Source organism: Sturnira hondurensis, unplaced genomic scaffold (genome assembly GCF_014824575.4).
Source record: "Sturnira hondurensis isolate 20B ecotype Veracruz unplaced genomic scaffold, ASM1482457v3 Scaffold0006413, whole genome shotgun sequence".
Classification (NCBI taxonomy): domain Eukaryota; kingdom Metazoa; phylum Chordata; class Mammalia; order Chiroptera; family Phyllostomidae; genus Sturnira; species Sturnira hondurensis.
The window spans coordinates 20008025-20027222 of NW_028079044.1; the positions used below are offsets into that span (position 1 = coordinate 20008025).

At 40.1% G+C, this 19198-nt stretch overlaps 1 protein-coding gene and 2 pseudogenes across 2 annotated transcripts in view; all 3 read right to left on the minus strand.

The window, feature by feature from the left end:
* Nucleotides 1-11636, minus strand: part of MXD1 (MAX dimerization protein 1) — a 44760-nt gene extending 33124 nt beyond the window's left edge. Inside the window, exons 1-4 of one of the 2 annotated variants that reach the window (XM_037048169.1) lie at nt 11524-11636; nt 10680-10759; nt 6496-6560; nt 2268-2434 (exon numbers count right to left, since the gene is read on the minus strand). The gene's annotated coding sequence lies outside the window, so the exon portion shown is untranslated. Of the gene's footprint in view, nt 1-2267; nt 2435-6495; nt 6561-10679; nt 10772-11523 lie in introns of both variants that reach the window. The other variant, XM_037048170.1, reaches the window with a different exon arrangement.
* Nucleotides 5439-6471, minus strand: LOC118988504 (cytochrome c-like; annotated as a pseudogene).
* Nucleotides 8845-8952, minus strand: LOC118989042 (uncharacterized; annotated as a pseudogene).
* Nucleotides 11637-19198: the final 7562 nt, after the last annotated feature.

The window sequence follows — 19198 nt, forward strand, 5'->3', positions numbered from 1 at the left end:
ACCAGGGGCCACATTGGCCTGGTGGTTGCCTTCAAAGGGCCAAAATAATTTTAGGACTGTATAAATGAAACCACTCCTTAACTGTTAAGGAGTTGAAATTACATTCGGCCCTTTCAAAGCAACTGTGGCCCCCAGTGAAAATGAGTTTGACACCCCTGCTTTATGCTCTGAACTGTGCTTGTATTAGTTACTTTAAAAAAAGAAAAAAACCTCAAATTTAAAATTTAACAGTGAAATGTGAAATTTAACCACAGTGAATTCACAGTGAAATTTAATTCACAGTGAATTCACAGTGAAATGTGAAATTTAACCACAGTGAAATTTAATCAGTGAAATGTGAAACAGAATAGGTAATGATTATTATCTTCAATATAAAAAGAGCTTCCTTCAAATAAGAAAAAGCTTGCCAAAACACAAATGGATCCAAAATTTGGAATTAGCATTTCACAAAAGAAATATACACGGCTGCTTTGGCTGGTGTAGCTCAGTGGATTGAGTGAGGGCCTCAATCATTCGCGAACCACACGATCACGGTTTGATTCCCAGTCAGGGCACATGCCTAGGTTGCAGGCCAGTTCCCAGCAAGGGACTCAGGACAGGCAACCATACATTGATATTTCTCTCCTTCTCTCTTTCCCTTCCCCTCTAAAGATAAATAAATAAAATCTAAAAAAAAATTTAAAAAAAGAAATATACATGGCTAACATGTTTTTAAAATGTTCTTCCTCCCTATAAATTAAATAAATTGAAACCAAATACCAGTATTTTACTCATTGGATTGGAAACTTAAAAAAATTTATTACCCAATATTAGTGCACATGTGGGAATGCTCACACTTTGCTGGTGAGAGTTGATTGTTACCTTTTCAGCCACACATATCAAAAGCCTTAAAATATGCACCTGTACCACGCCCATCTCACGTATAAGAACTCAACCTGTAACAGGAATACTACTCACAGCAAATCATGGGAGGGAAGCCAATGTTCATCAAATAATTAGTTAATAATAAATTATGGTACAACCAAGTAGCTACTAAAAGCTAACTCTCCAAAGAATATGTAAGAATATTAAGAAACTGCTCTGGTTGGTGTGGATTAGTAGACTGAACCTGGCCTATGAACTGAAAGGTTGCCAGTTCGATTCCTGGGTAGGGCACCTGCCTGTGTTGCAAGCCAGGTCCTCACAGTTGGGGGTGTGCGAGAGGCAAGTGATCAACATACCATATCTTGTTGTTTATAAGGCACACATTTTGCCTACATTTTTGAGGGAAAAATAAGGATGTATATCATACATAAGTAGTGCCTGAATTACTCTGTATCTGTTCTTGTGTTTTGTAATTGCTTGTGAGATAAAATTTCTTGTACCATAATATATTCAAAAATAAATGTTAAAATTCCTTTATAATACAACAAACAAGTATCTAAATATAAATAAATAAATAAATAAATAAATAAATTGAATTAAAAAATTGAAATGAAAATTTTTTCCCCTGAAAGTTCAGTCCTAAAATGTGGGTGTGCATTATACACTAAAAAATACGGTATCTCTTGCACACTTATGTTTCTCTCCCTATCTTTCTTCCTCCCTTCCCCTTCTCTAAAAGTAAATAAAATCTTTACAAAAATATTCATGACACATGGGAGAAAAAGGATTAGCAATACACAACAGCATATACATCCCAATCTCATGGATGCAAGTTAGAAATATGTACCCATAGGCACCTGGAAAGACATATACCGAAATATTAACATTATTTGTGGGAGTAGATTATAGGTAATTTTGGCTTTTCTCTTACTGTTTGGTTTCTCCCATTTTTTAATAAGCATGTATTGCTTTTAAAATAGAGGGGGAAGTAATAAATGGTATTGAAGAAAAAACCCTCAGGAAATAAAAAATCCAGTTATACATTTTCATTCTTCTAATTTTTAAATTTCTAAGAATCATATCTAAATCTATGTATGAAAAAACAAAATGTGTAGGAAGGTATTTTTATATAGTAATACAATAGTTGTCAAATACAAAGGGGTAGAAATATTGCTTTATTTGAGTAACTTACGTCCAAATTACTTTATGTGTTTAAAAAGTCCTAATGAGCATCCAAAGAGAAAAACATATACAGCTTCCACAGGAGTAAGAACAACAAAAAAAATGGGGTTAATGACTGCCCCAAGTGATATTTCCTAAAAGAAAAAAATGTAATTATTTAACCTTTCTTCTTCTGAGGCAGGATAAGTGAAGTGCACACATCATAAATAAAATTTTCTTACTTTACGAGGAGGAAAGACTGTGATCCTGCTTTAGTGAATATGAAATATAAAATATAACGTCCACTTTTCTGATCACAATGAGGGAAAAAATCATTCTTCAACATTTCGATTCTCATGCAATGAAATCCAAAGGTCTGTTGAATCCACCTTTTCGATTCATGTATTGCCTATGACAAGGAGAAAAAAATTCAATGTTTATTTAAAAGAATTCTGAACTCCTCTTACAAAAAATAATCACATGCTTCAGAGAACAAACCTATAAATCACCTTTAAGGTGGCAAAGTTTAGGGTAAGAAGTATTCAAGATTACTTAATGTACATTAAGAAAAGACTACTTCACTTTCAACATAAGCCGAAGTATTTTAGATTTCCATAAAATCCAAAAAGAAATATAGAAATATACTTTCAAAATTATTTGGGAAGGTTCCACAGACTTTTAAAAAATGAACTGAAAATCCTTATTTACTTCAGGTAACACTAAACACCTAGTTTATGGAAAGAGAACAGAGTTCCAAAACGGTGCCAATCAAGTAAATCCAACTGCACACTGTACTAGTTTTCTTCATAAAACTTTATTTTTTTATTCTGTGATTTTATTTTTAATTATTTTATGATCAGCATTCTGTGTTGATGATCTATTCTCCTCTACTTTAATCCTCTATTGAGTTGGCAAAAGTACCATTACCAATCACACACACATATAGTAATTCTACAGTTGTTTTTGAATAGCTGTTCAAGACAATCCTGAATTATAACTCTGACTTCAAGAATTCACAAAGTTTGCTATTCCACTTTGTCACACTGAATTTAATTTTTTAAAAATATATTTTATTGATTATACCATTACAGTTGTTCTATTCCCCCCCTTCATTCCCCTCCACCCCGCACACCCCCTCCCCCACCCTTCCCCTTTAGTTTATGACCATGTGTCACAAGTTCTTTAGATTCTACATTTCCCCTACTATTCTTGCCCTCCCCCTATCTATTTTTTACCTACCATCTATGCTACTTATTTTCTGTATCTTCTCCCCCTTCTCCCCCTCCCACTCCCCTGTTGCTAACCCTCCATGTGTTCTTCATTTCTATGGTTTCGTTTCTGATCTAGCTGTCCTCTGGTTTGCTTTTGTTTTAGGTGTGGTTGTTAGTAACTGTGAGTTTGCTGTCCTTTCACTGTTCATATTTTTTATCTTCTTTTTCTTAGATAAGTCCCTTTAGCATTTCATATAATAAGGGCTTGGTGATGATGAACTCCTTGAACTTGACCTTATCTGAGAAGCACTTTATCTGCCCTTCCATTCTAAATGAAAGCTTTGCTGGATAGAGCAGTCTTGGATGTAGGTCTTTGGATTTCATGACTTGGAATACTTCCTTCCAGCCCCTTCTTGCCTGTAAGGTCTCTTTTGAGAAATCAGCTGACAGTCTGATGGGAACTCCTTTGTAGGTGACTGTCCCCTTATCTCTTGCTGCTTCTAGGATTCTCACCTTCATTTTAATCTTGGCTAATGTAATTCTGATGTGCCTTGGTGTGTTCCTTCTTGGGTCCAACTTCTTTGGGACTCTCTGAGCTTCCTGGATTTCCTGGAAGTCTATTTCCTTTGCCAGACTGGGGAAGTTCTCCTTTATTATTTGTTCAAATAAGTTTTCCACTTGTTGCTGTTCCTCTTTCCCTTCTGGTACCCCTATAATTCGGATGTTGGAACATTTAAAGATGTCCTGGAGGTTCCTAAGCCTCTCCTCATTTTTTTGAATTCTTGTAACTTCACTTTTTCCTGTTTGGTCATTTCTTCCTTCCTCTGGTCCACCCCCTTGATATGAATCCCAGTTTCCTTTCCATCACTACTGGTTTCCTGTGCATTTCCCTTCATTTCACTTAGTTTAGCCTTCATTTGTTCCTCTAATTTGTGACTAAAATCAACCAGTTCTGTGAGCATCCTGATCACCAGTGTCTTGAATTGTGCATCTGAGAGGTTCGCTATTTCCTGGTCGCTTAGAGTTATCAGCTCCGGGGCTTTGAGTTCTTCTTGAGCCATATTTTGGACTGTTTGTGCCTGTTACATATGAGGAGCAGAGCCCTAGGTGTTCACCAGGGCGGGGCAACTCAGTCGCTGGGTTGTGACACTGTATGTGGGGGCGGGGCCAAAGGAAATCAATGGTGGGCCCCCTCTTCTGCCTCCTGCCACTACCAAGGGCTCTGCGGTCCGTCCCACTGCGCGAGAATGTGCGACCATGGTCAGCCAGCTGCTGGGTTCGCTGCTGGGGCCTGCGCGGTCTGTCTCACTGCTCAGTTCCCTGCTGGTTTATCTGCGAGCGAATGTGTGACTGCAGCCAGCCTGCCGCTCCGAGCCCTCACTGGATCAGCCTGACACGGGGCTGCCTGGGTGCCTGGGGTCGGGGGATCTTTCTTGCCTGTCCCCGCTCCACTGCTGGCTCCGCCCCTCTTACCCGTCCGGTTGAACGGTTGGTTGTTGTCAGACTTCCGTATAGTTCAATTTTCTGTTCTTTGGCTGCATCTTTGTTTTCCAAACCTTTGTTGTACTCAAACTTGGTTGTGGGAGAAGGCACAGTGTTTCCACCTATGCCTCCATCGTGGCAGAAGTGTCACACTGAATTTTAAAAGCATCTGACCTTATAGATCATCTTACAAAATGTGAGAAGTGTTAAATATTCTTCATTTGATATTATACACGAACCACACTAAAATGCTTTTCATTAGTTAAAACGCAACAGCTTAAATACAGGAAATTTTAATTAAATTGGCAATGGTAGAACCAAAAAGAAAAGGGACACTGACAGCTTATCTTCAGCTCTTGACTTTTAACAGGCTAATGAACACAATTTGAAACACAAGTGAGTCTTGCTGTTTTAAGAAACAGAGAAGGGATTTCCTCAGTATTTAAACGTTAGTATAGCCAGTTACAGAAATCTAAATATAAAACCAATCTCCTACAGGTTTTGAGATGACATTCATCATCTCTGTGAAAAGTTGAACATAGAATCAAGTCCAACCACCTTTTTAGAAGGTGAAAATAGTGATAGAATTCGGCAAACCAAAATTACCATCAAAGTGCAAAAAGCTGATCATATTCATTTAACTACAAGCCCATCTTATTTAAATCAGAACTGCCCAAAAAGAAATGTTCTATTCATGAGCTGAAAGCTGATGTGTGAGATCAATGTAAATATGGTACATGTAAAAAAGATCATGAGACATTTGTAATAAATAAGGCAGTGGTGAACTGTTACTCATTAGTTGCTTTTTTAAAGATAAGCCATCAAGTCTTCCCTTTCTGTACTTTTCTTAATGCCAGCGAAGATCATTTTTGTTCCAGGGATATACTTGATGGGATTCTCCAAATACTCCATACATGCAGCCTCTCCCCAGGGTATGTCTTTGTTCTTGTTGGCATCCATGTAAGAAAATCCAGGGGCCTGACGTGTCTTTTGCCCAAATAGACCATGCAGATTTGGCCCAGCCTTGTGCTTGCTTCCCTTCTCCACAGTACGGCACTGGGCTCGCCTTGGAACAAAACCTTCTTGCCCTTCTCAACACCGCCCATTTCAGACCGTTCTTTGTTGCACACATTTGTTCCCACCCCCAAACTCGATGACTTGTTTTTTCCCTAAAATTTTATTTGAAGGCAACTTTACAAAGAAATAGCAATGATGATTCTGGTTCCTTAACTCACAGCATTCTTAAAACACATTATTCATATTCTAAATTAACTGGAATGGCAGTCTCTTATCAGTAGTAAAGGTAGAAGGAATGTTCAAATGTCTTAACTTTTCCATTCATCAGGATTTCACTCAGATTTCAACTATGAATTGGTTTGCCCTGTTGTATCAATAAAATCTCTGTACTTAACAGAAGAATGTACTTATAGCTGAAATCCTTACTAACCAATGTAAGTAAGTAATTCAGAGGGGATATATTTTAAATCTATAATTATAATGAAATTAAAGCCTAAAGCCTTTTTTAAAATGGTATTTTAAAGAAAGAACTATCTATACAGTCCTAAAACATTAAGCCAACTATCCTTCTTCATAATAATTATTAGTTCACCCATAAATTGAAAATTAATACACCAGACTATAAGGAAGGAAGATTCAAACGAGGGACTGTATGGAAAACTGCTACATTTCCTACAAACACAATTATCCCATAATAAATTCTTTCCCAAGTACATCATTTATATCACCAGTTCAAACTTAATAATGGGGGTTAGCATACCTGTACTTCCTCTTCTGAGACACATTTATGGCATAGGCATTTACAGAGCCATCCACCTTTTTTCCCTAGAGAAAAGCAATAAACAAATATAAAAAACAGGAGGATATATTAAATGCCTTAATTCAAAGAGCTGACGCTACAGACATACTTAAATGACAAGATGCATCTCAGAATGAGGTAGTCCAATGAGAGAAAGCATTTTCAGATGCTGAGGATATCCCATGAGCTCCCAAGCATTACAATTTTGACTCTACAACCTTTTTAGAGTCACATGTAAGCAAATAATACAATATTCAAACCCACAAACATTCAAGGTTTATGTATTATGTGTAAGGTATGCAGGGAAATAGAGTAGCAAATCCTAACCTTTTTTGGTCGAAAAATTCTTTGAAAGCCCTGGCTGGGGTAGCTCAGTGGATTGAGCATGGGCCGTGAACCAAAGGATTATGGTTCGATTCCCAGTCAGGGCACAAGCCTGCATTGCAAGCCAGTTCCCAGCAGGGAATGCACAAGAGGCAACCACACATTGATATTTCTCTCTCTCTCCTTCCCTTCCCCCTCTAAAAATAAATAAATAAAATCTTTAAAAAAATTCTCTGAAACCACAAACAAGTTAGGGATAGCTTATCTAGAAAAATTCTTGTTCTCAAATCACGGCTGGATCAGTCACCATTTACCTAGATCCCATTCATTGCACAGGCCTTGTAATTTGGATTTTTAAATAAAAAATGAGAACACAGATAACCAGATGATAATGTTGAGTGTCACTTGTATCTTGGCCTTTTCTCATGTATACTCTTTTTGCATCTATACTCTTTTTCATTAATTCTTTTGATTCAGCTGAGTTAACTCACTAACTTACCACTTGCTGTTCATCATGCCTGATCACCATCCCAACCTCCCATCCAGTCTTCAACTATCTGGTTCTTATACATAGTTCAAGGCCCAATTCAAACGATGCAGCTGGCAGGGACTCTCTTCTCTACCTCCCACAGAATGTTAACTGGGCTTTCCTCACAATACCTTCCATGTTCCAACCTGCATCATCATGATGTTCAGTATATACTTCATGTTATTTCTCCTATGAGACTGAAAGTCTCTTGATGGAGGGATATGACTTTGAGTCACCTTTGCATTCTCACATCTTAGGCCACTGAACTTGCAAGTGCTCAGAAAACGATTCTAAGTGTGTGAGCATCAATGGTTGCTTTCTTTCTCTTTCTCTCTCACACATACACGACCCTCAACCTCCTCCTTCCCCTACTGTTACTCAGGGGGATGTACCCTATCTGTGTAGCATACTTATTAGACATCTACATTAGGACAAAAAAGGATTCTTATTCACTGGCCTACAAGCATGTACAAATGAGGTACATATTTGAAGTGGAGCTAAAATAAATACATTTGGTTTTAATTTTCTATTCCTGTTTTCACTACATTTTTGGGAAGGGGAGGATACTGGGTAAATTACTTGAGGTGTATGATTTTGACCTCTAAAGAACTGGAGGTAGGCATGAGTTTGAAAGACTAGCTTGGAAAAAAAGTAAATAATGCTAACCTTTTACTAAGTTCAATTGCTGAAGTCTTAATGATTTTTGAAAAGCTATTTGTGGAACTGTATATTAATAGCCCTATTTTCTTTTACATGATATGATAAAAGTTATCCATTAATATAAGCTTTGAATTTTTCTAAAATGTTAAAATGGAAGGGAAAATAAGTGACTACACTGGCATATTAAAAGGTCCCACTATAGACCTATGATGAAATATAACAAGATACACATTGCTGAAAAACACAAATGAGCTTATAACTGGTAGTCATATGAAGCCAACTGTATATAAGCTAAATTAAGTATTCTTGGAGATGTCATTAAAAAACAACTGATATCATCTGTTCTGATAGTACTCAATAATTTTCATGGGATCTATAAAATTTCACCTAATTTTTCTTTATAAACAAACATCTTCAGTATAGACTACATTTTAAAGCAAGTAAGACTTCATCTTTACATCTGATTCTCAAGAATTTCAAACACTGGGCAATAGTAACCCCACCCCACAAAAAAGAAAATAATTCTGGTAAGTTCCCTCTCTATTCTTCTAAGAACAATAAAATAAGTGTTGCTTTACTTCAGAGATATTATTATGCATCCTATATACATTAGTAAAAGTTTCACTTATAAAATACTCTTTGGAAAACAAATATTCAAGGGAACAAAAGCTGACACATAAATTACATTAGATTCCAAAATGGGGTTCACATAACCATTTTTAAGAATAAGAGCTCATTCTTAATTTTCTCACTTCAAAATAGCCATGCCTTAGTTATACACTGTCTTTTTTTTGCCAGGAGAGAATGCAAATGCAGTCTCCTATTCCCACAAAGTATGCAGTTGGTTTTCCGCACTTGGGGAAATCACCTTCATGATCATGGCATTTCCCCTGCCAGGTAAGTAGGGAGGGAGAGAGAACAGGAAAGAAAATCATGTGTGAAAGAAACATAGATCGGTTGTCTCTTGCACACACCCAACTGGAGACCTGGCCCACAACCCAGCCATGTGCCCTAATGGGAATCTAACCAGAGACCATTTAGTTTGCAGGCTGGTGTTCAATCCACTGAGCCACACCAGATAGGGCTATGTCATTGTTAAAACAAAACAAAAACACGTGCACCCTACACAATCACATTGGTTAGAAACTCTTACAGCATGTGAAATTACACCACTCTATTCACAACTCAATGGAATACAAAATTAGGGCAAGAGGATTATTTTTCTTTAAAATCTCAATTTTCATTTACAAAACTAAACAGACATAAAATTCTAGAAAAGAAAAAGTTTTTTAAATATATTTTCTCTCCACAAAACATTCTCCCTTTTTTTTACACTCTCCCTTTTTTATATCCTTACTAGCCCCCCTTTTCTTCCTCCCCTTTCCATTTCCTCTCCCCAACTCCCCTCTCCCCTATTTTTCTCTTTACCCGTATCTCCCTGTCTCTAATCTCTTCCCTCTTCCTCCCTATAACTGACTTTATGTTGTTCCACAATCCCTCCCTTTTTCCTCCCCCATATCCTTATTCTTACCTGTTATGCTGAAGGCAAGACAGCATACTATCTCCAATCCATCCTCTTCTGAGCTGTGAGGTATGTGTGCAGCTACCCAATGTCATCTTTACCTGGCAGCTGCATTTCCCTCTTCCGTTTCCCAGCACTTCCCCTTCCCATAACCCTACCACCCAGTCCTTCAGCCTGTCACCTTAGAGTCATCACTGACTGCTTGTTTCCACTCCTACCACCACTAATTCTGGCTCCCGAATGGTTCTCAACATTCCAGCCCCTCATGTCAGTTCAGGCTTTCATTATCTTTCACTTGCACAACTCAGCAGTTCTCCCTAAATCTCCAATCTAACCTGCCTCCCATCTGTGCTCCAATACTGCCCTGGGTCATCTTTCTAAAACACACATATAATCATATCTCTCCTTTTCTTAAAAATCACTCCTTTCTCTCAACACCTAAAGAATCAATTCTAAATTCCTTAACATGGCTAACAGTAGCAAAAGCTCCTCTATGATTTGCTTTCTGCTTCTATTTCCAGCCTCACTGTAGCCACTAGCCCATCAGCATCCTTTTACCAGTCACTAAACTTGAAATTCCCACAATACACCATGCTCCTTCATGCCTACATGGCATTTTCATGAGCTCTTCCTTTTACTTCAAATGATTTTCCTCCTATTTTTCTGCCCTTTAAGACCTAACTCAAGCCCTGGCTGGTGTAGCTCAGCAAACTGAGCGCGGGCCTGCGAACCAGAGTATCATGGTTCGATTCCCAGTCAGGGCACATGCCTGGGTTGCAGGCCAGTTCCCAGCAGGGGACGCACGAGAGGCAACCATACATTGATATTTCTCTCCCTCTCTCCTTCCCTTCCCCCTTAAAGATAAATAAATAAAATCTTTTAAAAAAAGACCTAACTCGACATCATCCCAGGCAAACACTTCCTGGATTCAAAGAGCACCTCAGTGCTTCCTCTCCATGATTTCATAGAGAGAGTTATTGTCTTTTAACTGAACAAACTTATGACAGTGCAAGAAATTACACTAGTGATAGTAAAGAATATGGAAAAATGGGACAGTCATAATGAATTAATTCAACTCAGCATGCTTAACGAGCTGCATATTTTACTTACTTTTGTAGAGTCAAAGGAGGCAAATCCCATTAACTTCATCATTTCTATTTCTTCCTCTGTTTTGCCCTCCAAGTCTTCCTCTGCAAAAGCAACTTATAATTTTTAAAACTCTTATCATTTAATATATAAGAGGAAAAGTGGTAATAGATTAATAGTCATTCTACCTTCCCAGCAGAGAATATATAAAACAATTAGCTAAATGTTTGCATCTAACAAAAAAAACCCTCTTCAATTTGGGCAAAATATAACTTAAGGTGCAACAAAGGAATGTGCTCCCCACCTTCCACAGAAGAGACTGCTTAAAAAAAAACGTGGCTGAAGCCTTTAGGCAGGANACTTATAATTTTTAAAACTCTTATCATTTAATATATAAGAGGAAAAGTGGTAATAGATTAATAGTCATTCTACCTTCCCAGCAGAGAATATATAAAACAATTAGCTAAATGTTTGCATCTAACAAAAAAAATCCTCTTCAATTTGGGCAAAATATAACTTAAGGTGCAACAAAGGAATGTGCTCCCCACCTTCCACAGAAGAGACTGCTTAAAAAAAACGTGGCTGAAGCCTTTAGGCAGGACCACCTTTAATATCAGACACGACCCTTGTTTTGAAGGTACTTCCAAAATAGAATATGCTCACATTTTTAACTTTCCTTCCTATGTCAGGAGCATGACAGATAACCAAGAACTCACTAAAATACAATTAAAAATCTCAAAACCATATGCAATAAACACTGTAAAAAACAACATATTTCAATGTTCAAAAATTACACAATTATCAAAATGACTGAAGTTATCTAAACTAGGCTGTACTCTTCCTAAAGTTATTTACCAAATAACATTACCAGTAATCTGACGTTCTTTGCTTTTTGTTTCTTTTGCTTCTTTCTTTTCCTCATCTCTCCTTTCTTTCAGTCGAGAAGGGGAAGGAGATGTGGATCTATGTCGCCTTGGGGACCTAATATTTTAATAAGTGAAGAAGTCAGAAACAGAGACATACCTGGCCACTTGTGTCAATCAGCAGTGATGCACGTGAGTCCCAGAAAGGTAAAGGCTGGACAAAAGCCAGGCTCCAGAGAACCAGGGGTTCAGTTCTTATAGAAGAATAAGTTAGAAGGTTCTGCCTAGGCCCTGACAGTTAGTTAGCTAGGGCTAAATTTTTTTTGTAAGGCAGAAAAATGTAACTAAATAGTTTCTAACAATTACTCACAAACACACACAAAGTTGACTTAAACAGCAATTGATGCTTATTAAGTAAAAGGCTAAAGACTTATGCAACCTGAAGAGAAACCTGAATATTGATGCTTATTAAGAATCAAGAGTCCAGAGACTTCTGGCCAAGATGGAGGCGTAGGTGGAAACACTGTGCCTCCTCACACAACCAAGTTTAAAGACAACAAAGTTTTAGTAACAAAAATGCAACCAAAACACAGAAAATTGAACTGTATGGATGTCCAACAACAATGAACCATTCAGCCAGATCAGTAAGAGGGGCGGAGTAAGCAGCTGGCGGAGCGGGGTTGCGCAGGAAAAAGCAGCCAGACCGACCCAGGCGGTGGTTGGCAGATCCCAGGTGTGTAGGGTGGCAATGGGCAGACCCAGTTGGGGCGCAAGGCGGCTGGCTGACCACAGTTACACATTCACGCGCAGATAAACCAGGCAGAGGAGCGAGCAGTGAGACAGACCACGCAAACCAAGACCCCAATGATGGGAATTAAAGCCTAAAAGCACCAATTGAGAAAACTTTTGGGGTTGAGGTGCTGGGAGAAGCTCCCAGGCTCACAGAGAGTTTGTTGGAGAGACCCACAGGGTCCTGGAGGGTGCACAAGCCCACACACCTGGGAGCTGGCACCAGAGGGGCCCGGTTTGCTTTCAGGAAGCAGCAGAGGGGACTGAAATTTCAGAGAGAGTGGAAACCATTACCCCTCACTGACCCTGGCCCCACGTAGAGCGTCACAACCTAGCCACCTGGGTCGCCTCGCCCTGGTGAACACCTAAGGCTCCGCCCCTCATACATAACAGGTGCGAACAGACCAAAACATTATGGGTCAAGAAGAACAGCTTAAAGCCCCAGGGCCAATACTTCTAAGCGACCAAGAGATAGACAACCTATAAGATGCACAGTTCAAAATACTGGTGATCAGGATGCTCACAGAACTGGTTGATTATAGTCACAAATTAGAGGAACATATGAAGGCTAAACTAAGTGAAATGAAGGGAAATGCACAGGAAACCAATAGTGATGGAAAGGAAACTGGGACTCAAATCAAGGGAGTGGACCAGAAGGAAGGAAAAAGTGACCAAACAGAAGAGAATGAAGAAACAAGAATTCAAAAAATGAGGAGAGGCTTAGGAACCTCAAGGACATCTTTAAACATTCCAACATCCAAATTATAGGGGTACCAGAAGGGGAAGAGGAACAGCCATGAGTGGAAAACTTATTTGAACAAATAATAAAGGAGAACTTCCCCAGTCTGGCAAAGGAAATAGACTTCCAGGAAATCCAGGAAGCTCAGAGAGTCCCAAAGAAGTTGGACCCAAGAAGGAACTCACCAAGGCACATAATTACATTATCCAAGATTAAAATGAAGGAGAGAATCCTAGAAGCAGCAAGAGATAAGGGGACAGTCACCTACAAAGGAGTTCCCATCAGACTGTCAGCTGATTTCTCAGAAGAGACCTTACAGGCAAGAAGGGGCTGGAAAGAAGTATTCCAAGTCATGAAAGGCAAGGATCTACATCCAAGATTGCTCTATCCAGCAAAGCTTTCATTTAGAATGGAAGGGCAGATAAAGTGCTTCTCAGATAAGGTCAAGTTCAAGGAGTTCATCATCACCAAGCCCTTATTATATGAAATGTTAAAGGGACTTATCTAACAAAAAAGAAGATAAAAAATATGAACAGTGAAAGGACAGCAAACTCACAGTTATTAACAACCACACCTAAAACAAAAGCAAACTAAGAGGACAGCTAGATCAGGAGTGGAAACATAGAAATGGAGATCACATGAAGGGTTAGCAACAGGGGAGTGGGAAGAGGAGAAGGGGGAGAAAGTACAGAGAATAAGTAGCATAGATGGTAGGTAAAAAATAGATAGGGGGGAGGGCAAGAATAGTAGGGGAAATGTAGAATCTAAAGAACTTGTGACACACGGACATGAACTAAAGGGGGAGAAGGGTGGGGGAGGGGTGCAGAGGGGAATGAAGGGGAGGAAATGGGACAACTGTAATGGCATAATCAATAAATTATTTTAAAAAAAGAATCAAGAGTCCATTTTAAGGTTTTCCCAAGATCTCATATTCTTGATTATATACTTGAATAAACAGTTATCACAAGTTGATACAAAACAAAACAAACCCTTATTTCTTATTCTTGCTAAGGACCATGTTAAGTGCTTTCCCCACATCATTTCTCTTTATTCCTAAAGGCAACTCAAGGGGTAGAGACTCACTAAACCATTTATCAACAGGGGATGTTAGGTTTAGAATGAAGTGGGCTTAAGTTCCCTTCATTCCATGACACTTAAATCGCCTTATAAGTGATAAAAACAAAGTTAGAGGCAACAAGTAGTTTCTTTGGGATTTGTGGTAAAACCCCTGGTTATTTTCTGCACTTATCTGGAGCGTCTTCTGTGCGGGGATCGAGAGCGGCTCCTTCTCCGATCTCTCTCCCGGGACCTGGACCTTTCCCGCCGCCTGCGTTCCCTCTCCCGGGAGGTGGACCGGGACCGCCTGCGCTCTAATACAAACGGAAAATTGCAGAGCCAAAATTACCTCAAATTCTTGGAGCTGCACTAATACAAATATAATGCTAGCCATTTCTAGTGGCCACATTAAAAAAGTAAAAAAAAACAAAACAAAAAAACAGGTGAACTTAATTTTAACAGAGTATTATTTGACTAAACATACATATTTCCAAACTATTATTTCAACATATAATAAAAAATTACTGAGATTTTAACTTTCTTTTTTGTAATAAATTCAGAAAATCTGGTTCTATGGTTACACAGCACATCATAATTCTGACTGAGCACATCTTAAGGCAGGGGGTGTCAGACTCATTTTCACACGGGGCTAGGGGTGCACATCAGCCTCAGGGTTGCCTTCAAAGAACTGAAATAATTTTAGGACTGTATAAATATAACTACTCCTTAACTGTTAAGGAGTAGAAATTATATTGGGCCCCATTGAGACTTAAGGGCTCAATAGCCGTATGTGGATGGTAGCCTCATTTAACTTTTAAGAACATCAAGTCTTGACTAGTTGAAGGTGGTAAAAACTGACCAGGGGGCAGAGCCAAGGGTCTAAGTCAGATGTGCTCCAGGGCTTGGAGTGTCCTTTACATCCCTCTGCTTCACTTATGGCCGCGGGGACCAGAAGACCTTACGACGTGAGCTCCTTGGATGCAATATTCTAAATACCAATTTCCCTATTATAATAAACTAGAGGAACCTAAAGTGGAACATTTGAGATCCAGGCTGTACTACATGCTGAGTGTCATGGAGTATGACAATATTCCCATCAGTTTTTAAAGTTAAGTAATAGTACCTCCAGCGTCTAATTACGGGAATTCGGTCTCAAAAAGGTTGGATGACTTACACACATTCACTTAGAAATTAAATGAGGGAACGGTGGTCTGATTCTCAATTAGCCAGTCACAAGAATAACAAAAATTACTATAGAAGGCTGTCAAAGAGTCAGCAAAACCCCAGTGTATTAGAGGAAAAAAAACTACTTTAAATCCGGAGGGCCAGGTACTCGTCCCCCCCCTCTACCCCCTGCTCCTCTCAGGAACAAAGGGCCTGTCTCTCCATGGCTCTAGTACTGAAAAAAGCGGGGTGCGCCTCCAACAGAGTTCCAGACCCTCCGTATTGCTTCTGGACTCACCCCTCCGCGGGGAGCGGCTACGACTGCGACCCATTCCGAGATCTCCTCTACCTGTCGCCGCCCGGGAAACGAATGTGCGACAACTTCCGGGGGAGCCGGAACTGCGCTTTCACTGCCGACTGGAAAACGTTCAAAAGATTCGCAAGGGTTCCGGCTTCTAAAGAAGTGGGATTGAACAAAACCACCTGAGGTCAGAGATGCTGGTGAGGACCAAGTTCTTATCTCTGCTCTTCCAGCCCCATTTTCGCCGTGGCTTATGTGTTCACGGTGGGCATTAAAGTATGCTAATTGATGTTATTATAGAAATCTGGAAAAGACCCGTATCCCTCCCCCTTCATTTTCCTTTCCAGTTCTTGTCCACATGCACAAAAGGTTTCTTACCAAACCAATTCTAAACATGGCATTCGCAGTTTAAGTCCACAGGGGGAAGCACCAGGGTGGGTCAGGAAGCAGAGGGAGCGAGGGGAAAGCATGGATAAGAGACTCGATTGTGGTTTTTGCTGGAAGGAATGGGGGAAGCAGGGGAAGCGAGTTTATGATTGGCGAGTTTGAATAATTTTAGGGGATTTTGGGATGTAAGGGCTTTCCAGAGTTGTTTGGTACCTGGCCCTGGGGTTGTTAAGGCAGAGGAATATTGTCTAGCAAAGAGTTTGGTAAAGAAAGTGGTTGGAGGATATAGGTTGCCAGTTCAAAGGCAGGCTTCCAAGTTGTCAAAACATCAGAAAAATAAAAGAAAGAAAAAGGCATGATTAATGCAATTATTCACACGAACATTTACTGCACACCTGTGTACCAGAGGCTTAATCAGTGAAAAAGATATGCCTGCTCTTGAGTAGACTGCTGGCCACTGAGGGACGCAAACAAGTGAACAGTGTGAATGTGCACTGATAGAAGAACATTATGAGGGCATGTAAGTAAGACTGGTACCTAACTGGTTTTGAGGGGAAGGTTGTCAAGAAAAGTTTCCAGAAGGAAATGATGTCCAAACAAGGCTTTAAAGATAAATACAAATTAGCCAGGTGAAATGGGGTGACGTTTGTAGTAGGGGGAGGTAGAAGAGATTGCCAGGCAGAGAAGCCTGCACATGCAAAGGATAGGTTATGCAGAGAACTGAAAGTGTGGCAGCCACTTAAGGAACAAGGAGTGGGAATATAAAGACAAGGCTAGAATAGACTTGTAAACTGACAGTTATCTTGAGACAAAGGCAGTAGGGAACCTTTGAAGGTTTTAAGGATGGCAGGAAATCATTTGAATTTATTAAGAGAACACTGAGTAATGTAGAGACTTTACATTACTTGTAATGTAGAGACTTTACATTACTTTACATTACTTGACGGGGGGAATATAATAATAGGAGGCTGGTACAATAATCCAGGTGGGAAATTACACTGGCAGGTACTAAAATGGTGTAAGTATGGTGGAAAGTGCTTAAATTTGAGAAAGTTTGTGAAACTAGAAAAACTTTGTGATTTTTGGATGCAGAGGATGAGGGAATTAGAAGACTTAAGAACAACATTCAGGTTTCTGGTTTGTGAAACTAGGTAGATGATAGCTTTATTTGATAAAGCATGTAAGATAAAATTTTGGTAAGAATATACATTCAGATTGCTAGGTAGGATAGATAGCAAACAAGGGCTGGGAGGAGACATGTCTCACCCACTAACTCAGCAGTCCTGAGCCTGGTCCCATGATATTGCCAGGTGTTCCAACATCACAAGAAACAACATGCTAGCAATGGAGGAGGGGAGCCCTTGAAACTCTCTGTGTATTGTTTCCTTTATCTGGGAAAGAAAGCCTTTGAAACTGTGTTCATCCCAAGGCCTGGAAGGTGGGAGAGGGTTCACAGCACTCAAAGAAGCAGCTTTGGGTCCAACTTCTTTGGGACTCTCTGAGCTTGCTGGATTTCCTGGAAGTCTATTTCCTTTGCCAGATTGGGAAAGTTCTCCTTTATTATTTGTTCAAATAAGTTTTCCACTCATGGCTGTTCCTCTTCCCCTTCTGGTACCCCTATAATTTGGATGTTGGAATGTTTAAAGATGTCCTTGAGGTTCCTAAGCCTCTCCTCATTTTTTGAATTCTTGTTTCTTCCTTCTTTTCTGTTTGGTTGTTTCTTTCTTCCTTCTGGTCCACTCCCTTGATTTGAGTCCCAGTTTCCTTTCCATCACTATTGGTTTCCTGTGCATTTCCCTTCATTTCACTTAGTTTAGCCTTCATATGTTCCTCTAATTTGTGACTGAAATCAACCAGTTCTGTGAGCATCCTGATCATCAGTGGTTTGAACTGTGCATCTGATAGGTTGGCTATTTCTTGGCCACTTACTGGCTCTGGGGCTTTGAGTTCTTCTTGAGCCATAATGTTTTGGTCTGTTCACTCCTGTTATGTATGAGGGGCAGAGCCCTAGGTGTTCACCAGGGCGGACAACTCATTCACTAGGTTGTGATGCTGCATGTGAGGCGGGGTCAGAGAGGGAAACAAATGGTGTTTGTTCCGCTCTCTCTCAGATTTCTGTCCCCTCTGTGGCTTCCCACAAGCAAATTGGGCTCCTCTGATACTGGTTCCCGGGTGTGTGGGCCCGTGTACCTTCCAGGACCCTGTGGGTCTCCCCAACAAACTCTCTGTGAGCCTGGGAGCCTCTCCCGGCACCTCAACCCCCAAAGTCTTTCTAACTGGTGCTTTCACGCTCTAATTCCCGTCGCTGGGGCCCTAGCCTGAGCAGACTGTGTCACTGTTCACTCCTTCGCCTGGTTTATCTGTGCAGGAATGTGTGACTGCGGTCAGCCAGCTGCCCTGGGCCCTCACTGGGTCCGCCTGTTGCCGTCCCATGCCTGGGATCTGCCAACTGCCATCGCCTATGCTCCTGGGTCTGTCCAACCGAACGATTTTCCTGCCCGACCCCGCCCCGCTGCTGACTCTTACCGGTCTGGCCGAATGGTTCATTGTTGTCAGACTTCCGTACAGTTCAATTTTCTGTGTTTTGGCTGCGTTTTTGTTACTAAAGCGTCGTTGTCTTTAAACTTAGTTGTGCATGGAGGCAGTGTTTCCACCTACACCTCCATCTTGGCCGGAAGTCCCTAATCTATAATTCTTTACCGCATCAGCAAGAACTGAGTTTCTCCCAAAACAAGATCAGGATGTGCTAATTTCAGTCGCCATTTTGAACACCCAAGAGGTGCCAACTAGATGTGTATCTGGAAACTCAGAAGAGAGATTTAGGTTGGAACTACAAAAAAAAGTGATCATTGGAATACAGATGTTCCTTTGAAACCGTAAGAGTGCATGGAATCACTCACTTAGAGCGAGCTCAGGAAAGAAAATGGCCTGGAGAGACCCAGAGGAAGAACCCCACAGAAGACTAAGGAATGGCCAGAAAAACAGAAGGAAAACTGGGGGAGTATGATATCAGAGAAGTTTAAGAGAAGGCTGCCTTTTTAAAGGGGAACAAAGTGGTTATTTTTAAATGTTCATTAAAAGGAGTGAAAAAAAATCCCAAACACATGAAACCTATAGGATTTAGCAACTATTTGTTGACTAAGAAAGTTTTAGTGAAGTTGAGTTGTGAATAGCTTTTGAAGTGAAGACAATCTGGAGAACCATATGAAGTGTGATGAAGCAGGGAAAAATGTGGTAGTGGGTA